This window comes from Dipodomys ordii, unplaced genomic scaffold, assembly GCF_000151885.1.
Source record: "Dipodomys ordii isolate 6190 unplaced genomic scaffold, Dord_2.0 Scaffold202, whole genome shotgun sequence".
Taxonomy (NCBI): domain Eukaryota; kingdom Metazoa; phylum Chordata; class Mammalia; order Rodentia; family Heteromyidae; genus Dipodomys; species Dipodomys ordii.
Window position 1 is genome coordinate 636,396 of NW_012267418.1, and position 6,824 is coordinate 643,219.

Below are 6,824 nucleotides of genomic sequence, written 5' to 3' on the forward strand. Positions count from 1 at the left end.
TCATTTTCCATACACCTAAACTACTACCAATGCTCTTGAAGGTAATTAATTCTTGAGTAGTGTCATACAACTTTGTGAACGTATTCTGCCTAGCAACTAATAATGCAAAGATCTTCTATTTTGATTGGTTATCAGTCAGAGCAAATTTACCAATCCCAGAGAGGCCAGAAATTTACCTATATTTTTGGTTGGGTTGTGTGGAGGCAAGAGGTCCACTGTGAACAGCTGGTTTTTTTGTTTGTTTTGTTTATTTTTGTGCCAGTACTGGGTCTGGAACTCGGTGGCCTGGGTGCTATTTGCCCAATGGTAGCCCTCTATCACTTCAGCTGCAGCTCTACTTCCAGCTTGTTGGTGGTTAGTTCAAGATAAGAGTCTCATAGACTTTCCTGCTCAGGCTGGCTTTGAACTGGAATCCTTAGATCTCAGCTTCCTGAGTAGCTCCGATTACAGACCTGAGCCACTACCCAGCTTACTGTTTAATTTTTTTCTTCCCAGAATGGATTCTAGGTGGGTCTGCTGGAGGCTGGCTCTGCTAGTGAATCTGATCTGGATGGGGTCCTCCATGATGGAAGGCAGAGAGACTCCAGGTAAGAACAGAACTCCCCCCCCCGCCCCCCTCCCCCAGCCCTGCTTGTTCAAAATAGTGTTAGCTGGGTGCGGGGAAGGGGGGGGGGATACTTTTTCTGTTGGGCCCAGGCTTCTGGCTTTGAAGAACTGTGTTTTTCCCATTGGTAGAAAACTTGTCTTCTCTCTTCACTGCACACGATGGACTCTCTGGTAAAAGGACATGCTGGACTACAGACCAGACACAGGCTCGGGAACTAGGGAGGAATGATGAGGAATTTTTATCTTGTTAGATTCTTTATTGTATCAATATCAGTCAGGAGAACAGTAAAAGCTGGAGGCAATGTGAGAGTGATTGATTTTCTTCTTCCTTTCTTCCTGTTCTTCCTTCCTTCCTCTCTTTCTTCCTCTCTCTCTTCCTCTCTCTTTTTTCTTTCTCTCTTTCTCTCTCTCTCTCTTTCTTTTTTTTTTTTGTCGGTCATGGGGCTTGAACTCTGGGCCTGGGCGCTGTCCCTCAGCTCTCCAGCTCAAGGCGAGAGCTCTACCACTTGAGCTACAGCGCCACTTCCGGTTTTCTGGTGGTTTATTGGAGATAGGAGTCTCACGGTCTTTCCTGCCTGGGCTGGCTTTGAACCGCGATCCTCAGATCTCAGCCTCCTGAGTAGCTAGGATTACAGGCGTGAGCCACCAGCGCCCGGCTTCTCTCTTTCTTTCTTTCTCTCTTCCTTTCTATTTTTTTTGGTGCCAGTCTTGGCTTGAACTCAGAGCCTTTGTGCTGTCCCTGAGCTTTTTTGTTCAAGGCTAGCACTCTACCACTTGAGCCACAAGTCCACTTCTGGCCTTTTTTGGTGGCTAATTGGAAATAAGAGTCTCACAGACTTTCTTGCCTGGGGTGGTTTGAATTGTGATCCTCAGATCTGAGCCTCCTGAGTAGCTAGGATTACAGGCAAGAACCACTGGCACCTGGTATTAATTGCTATTCTTAAGCCAAGATGGTTGTAACTGTGTCTTTCTGTTGGGGGGTCTGTGTGGACAAAGGAAATTGGAAGCAATTTCTGCTGTCATCTGAATATGCCAGTGCATATTCAGAATTGCAGTAAGTGATTTTGAGAAGTTGAATGCATAATTGTCTGTGGGATGGTGGGTACAAGTTGTCTCTGTCATTTTCCTAGCTGAGAAAACAAGGTACACAAACATGAAGCATTTAATCATGAAAGCACGTTTGGATGAGCAGAAAACAGGATGTATTGTACTCAGAATAGAATCCCCTTTAAAAGTCAGTTTCATTACATACAAAAGAGGAACAGACCTGGAGGGAGATTATCATTGTTTTTAGAGAATAGAAACTACTCTGAGTTAAGTCCATTAGGCAACAAAAATGAGGACAAAATCAGAATAGGTTTTTTTTTGTGTGAACATACTGTGATAGAATAGGTTTTTATTTTTATTGTTTTGCCAGTCCTGGGGCTTGAACTCAGGGGCTGGGTTCTGTCTCTGAGCTTCTTTTATTCAAGGCTAGACTTGAATCTCAGCTCCATGTCTAGCTCTTTTGGTACTTTATTGGAGAGAAGAGTCTTACATAGACTTTCTTGCCTGGGTCTGCAATCCTCAGATCTTAGCCTCCTGAGTGAGGATGAACAAGTAAGAATTGTTTTTTTTTAAAAATTTAGACTATAAAGGAAATAAAGAATGACATAAATGCCAAGTAATTAGAGGTTGAAATTTCACCTGCAATCAGTGACAGACAAAGATGAACCTAGTAGGCCCAGCAAAGCCTGAGGAGGCTCTGAACTTAGAAATGAAAGCAGAGCCTGGCTCTGGTGGCTCAGACCTGTAATTCTAGCTACTCAGACGGTTGAGTCCATGAGACTCTTATCTCCAATTAACTGCCAAAAAAAAAATAAAAAATAAAAAGACAGAAGTGGAGCTGTGGCTCCCGTGGTAGAGGGCTAGCCTTGACCCCAGACCCTGAGTTCAAGACCCAAGACTGGCATCAAAAAAAAAAAAAGGAAGGAAGGAAGAAAAAGAAAGAAAAGAAATGAAAGCACAGTCACAGAACAATAACAATTATCCTGCAAGTCTCAAACACCATATTTTTAATGCTGGTATTGTGGTTTGAACTCAGGGCCTGTGCACTATCCCCACTATCCCTTACCTTTTTTTCCTCAAAGCTAGCTCCCTACCACATGAGCCACATCTCTACTTGTGGCTTTTTGCTGGTTAATTGAGATACCAAGAGTCTCATAAACTTTTCTGTCTGGGCTAGTTTTGACCCTCAGTCCTCAGATCTCAGCCTTTGAGATTATGAGTCTCATTTGAATTTCCTTCTATGTTACTATTCTCTTTTTGCCAGTCCTGGGGCCTGAGCTGTGGGTGCTGTCCCTGAGCTTTTGTGCTCAAGGCAAGCACTCTACCACTTGAGCCATAGCTCTACTTCTGACTCTTTGCTGGTTATTTGGAGGCAAGAGCCTCACAGACTTTCCTGCCCAGGCTGGCTTCAAATTGCAATCTTTGGATCTCAACCTACCGTGTAGCTACAATTACAGTTGTGAGCCACTGGCCTTTTATGTTACTGTTCTCAAGTGCATAGAATTAAGAAATCATAGACATTGTGCTTCCATTCACAATCAATGAAGTGGGCTATAACATATATACTTGTGCATTGAATCATATTCTCACTTAACATTGCTTTTGAGCCCTCTCTGATATCCACAAAATGTAACCTAATGGAGCTGGTGTGTGTGTGTGTGTTTTCCAGAAGATTTTGTGATTCAGGCAAAGGCCGACTGCTACTTCACCAATGGCACAGAAAAGGTGCAGTTCGTGGTCAGATTTATCTTCAACTTGGAGGAGTTTGTCCACTTTGACAGCGATGTGGGGATGTTCGTGGCCCTGACAGAACTGGGGGAGCCCGATGCTGAGCAGTGGAACAACCGGCCTGACATCCTGGCGCAGAGCCGAGCCTCTGTGGACCTAGTGTGCAGACAGAACTACAGGCTGGGGGCCCCCTTCACTGTGGGGCGGAAAGGTGAGGAGGAAGGCAGGGGTGGTCAAGATAATCTAATTATGAAGGAGTCATTTGGAAACTTTTTATAGGATCCCTAGAAGTGATTTTGTTGTTGTTGTTGTTGGTCATAGGGCTTGAACTCTGGGCCTGGGTACTGTCCCTCAGCTCTTCAGCTCAAGGCTAGCGCTCTACCACTTGAGCCACAACACCACTTCTGGTTTTCTGGTAGTTAATTGGAAATAAGTCTCATAGATTTTCCTGTCCAGGCTGGCTTTGAACTGCAATCTTCAGATCTCAGCCTCCTGAGTAGCTAGGATTACAGGTGTGAGCTACCAGCACCCAGCTATAAACAAGTTTATTATTTACTTATGTATTTGTGTATTTATTTTGTCTATCATGGGGCTTGAACTCAGGGCCAAGATATTGGCCCTGAGCTCTTTCCCTCAAGGCTAGCAATCTACCACTTTGAGCCACAGTGCCACTTTTGGTTTTCTAGTGATTAATTGGAGATAAGAGTCTCATGGATTTCCAGCCTGGGAACCATAATGCTCTGATCTCAGCATCCTGAGGGCTAGGATTACAAGCATGAGCCATCAGAACCTGGCCATTTTATTTTTCTTAATGTTCAGAAAGTTTACCAGGCTCTAGCTGGGCTTTGCTTGTTTGGGTTGAACTTCTGTAGATAGACTCTGCTCTGTCTGCTTCAGGACAAATGCGTTATAAATAGGAGAAGCTATGTGTATATTTTGTCCCCAACTGTGACTAACTTGTGATCCACACAGGTCAGGACCCTAGTCTTGGTCCTAGACCACATCAAGGGTCTCATGGCCTTTGAGAATGAGAGCATTGTCAACTAGAATGGGTGATTATGGGAAGGGCTGATAAAATCTGAATCCTCAAGCTGGGCGTCAGTGGCTCTCACCTATAATCCTAGCTACTCAGGAGGCTGAGATCTGAGGATTGTGATTCAAAGCCAGCCCAGGCAGGTAAGTCTGTGAGACTCTTATCTCCAATAAACCACCAGAAAATCAGAAGTGGTGCTGTGGCTCAAGTGGTAGAGCACTATCCTTGAGCTGAAGAGCTCAGGGACAGTGCCCAGGCCCAGAGTTCAAGCCCCACAACTGACAAAAACAAACAAAAACAAATTAAGTAATTGTACCAAGGGGTTTCACTTCAACAAGTCAAATAATGAGTACAATGTATCTTTTAAAAAATTTTTTTTATTGTAAAGATACTATACAGAACAATGTATCTTGATCAATGTCACCCTTTTCCATTGTTTTCTTCCATCCTTACTTGCTTGCAATTTTGGGAACTAGTGTCCTTTCATACTTGGTTCTTAGGATTTGAGGGGGGAGGGGACTGACATGAGACATGAGACTCAGCGACAAATGGGAAGCGACTCCATGGGTGTAAACACTGGTCTCAGAGATGCATTTCTAAATGCCGTTCTTCCTAAATAGCATTTGATTTGGCATTCGGCACAGGCTTTGAGATGTTATATGTGTCAAATATTTGGAGCTTTGTAATTACCTTTAAGACCTGTCTTTCATAGGAGTTCAGATCGAATATTGCTGGAGAAAGATGCTAGGTGGGATTGCAGCCTTTGTGCTTGGTGTAATCTTCTTCCTGGCGGGACTCATCATCCACCTCAGGGCTTGGAAAGGTAAGGAGCCTCCAGGAGACTCTGGCCACTTGCCCCCAGTCTTCCTCCACTTCCAGTTTCCCTCCTCCAGGGGGCGCCAGGAGAGTCTTTCCTGAAGCTCAACAGAGATGGAGTTCTGCCATTGCAGGCCATCCTCCATCCCTCAGGAACATGACAACACCATAACTGGGCCATTCCATTCACAACAACACCCTAACTGGGCCATTCCATTCTCTGTTCCTAGGATCTGCAGAGGCTCAGGCTGGCCATGAGGTAATGTCTCCTGCACTTTGTCTTTGGCTGCTAGATTCTTTCCCAGCCCTTTGGTGAGAAGGAGTGCAGGCAGAGGGTGCTGCTGGCTGGGCGGTGCTGTCTCCTGAGACTCTGAGCTGGGATGGGGGTGTGGCCTGGTGAGACTCCTCATCATTTGTCTCTGCAGGTCTCAAGAGCTCTTCTCCCTTCACAGCCCTACTGAGGCCCTAATGGAAGCTTTGACCTCGGAGTCTGACAGAGTGCCCACAGGCCCAGAGCCCCAGGTTAGGAAAAGGATATTGAAGAAGTCACTGTTCTGGAGAAGGCTTTTCCTTAGTCCTTGGAGTTGTGAACTGATCTAGGGTTGTGTGTCCCAAGACCATGCAGCCCCCACCCTCCTACCTGTGAACTTTCTAAGACCCCATTTCAAGATCCTGGCTGGAAATTTCCCTGAGACCTAACTCCTCCCAGCCCCCCTCGCTCTACCACAAGGTCTCCAAAACCCCACTTGCAGCTTCCAGACTTCAGAAGACAAATGATGAAGCAGAGACTACTTCATGTTTTTGGTCTTTTTCATAAAGTAAATCAATATACCCTTTTATTGTGAAATAAAATGGCTATTTATAGCCACTAAACAATAGAATAAAAGAACTCGTTTCTGTTATCTAATCATTCTCAGTGACAACATTACCCATGCTCCACCTCCCCTGTTGTTCTTATTAGCCTCTAGGAACCACAATTTGGCTCCCAAACTGCAAACTGTGAGCTTTTGCCCTTTCCTTCCCCGCCCCCGCCCCCTGTTTTTTGGTACGTGTGTATGGTATGGGGTTTGAATTCAGGGCCTTATGCTTATTAGGCAAGTGCTATACCACTTGGACCATAACCAAAGCCCTTTTGGCTTTAGTTTATTTTCCAGTATTGTGCTTTTTGGACCATGATCTTCCTACCTCTGCCTCCCATTGAGCTGGGTGACTAACTAGCATGCACTACTATACTGAGAGATTATCTACTCATTGACAAGTCATTTGATAATTTATTTTTTGTTGGTCATGGGGCCTGAACTCTGAGCCTGGGTGCTGTCACTCAGCTCTGCAGCTCAAGGCTAGCGCTCTACCATTTGAGACACAGCTCCACTTCCGACTTTTTTTGCTTATGTGGTGCTGAGGAATCGAATCCAGGGCCTCATGCGTGCAAGGAAAGCACTCTACCACTGAGCCACCTTCCCAGCCCCTCATTTGGTAATTTTTATAGGATCTCTGGAAGCTATTTTTTGTTGTTGTCATCTTTCAATGTTAAAAAAGTTTACCAGAATGTATTTTGGCTTTGGTTGTTTAGTTTTGAACTTTTCCACTTCTC

The 6,824-nt window shown here is 44.9% G+C and overlaps 1 long non-coding RNA gene across 1 annotated transcript; it reads left to right on the plus strand.

The window, feature by feature from the left end:
• Positions 1 to 4,820: 4,820 nt before the first annotated feature.
• On the plus strand, positions 4,821 to 6,132 carry LOC105999839. The gene is made up of 3 exons (XR_001175762.1): positions 4,821 to 5,237; positions 5,461 to 5,489; positions 5,656 to 6,132. It is a non-coding gene; the product is annotated as an uncharacterized LOC105999839 (long non-coding RNA).
• Positions 6,133 to 6,824: the final 692 nt, after the last annotated feature.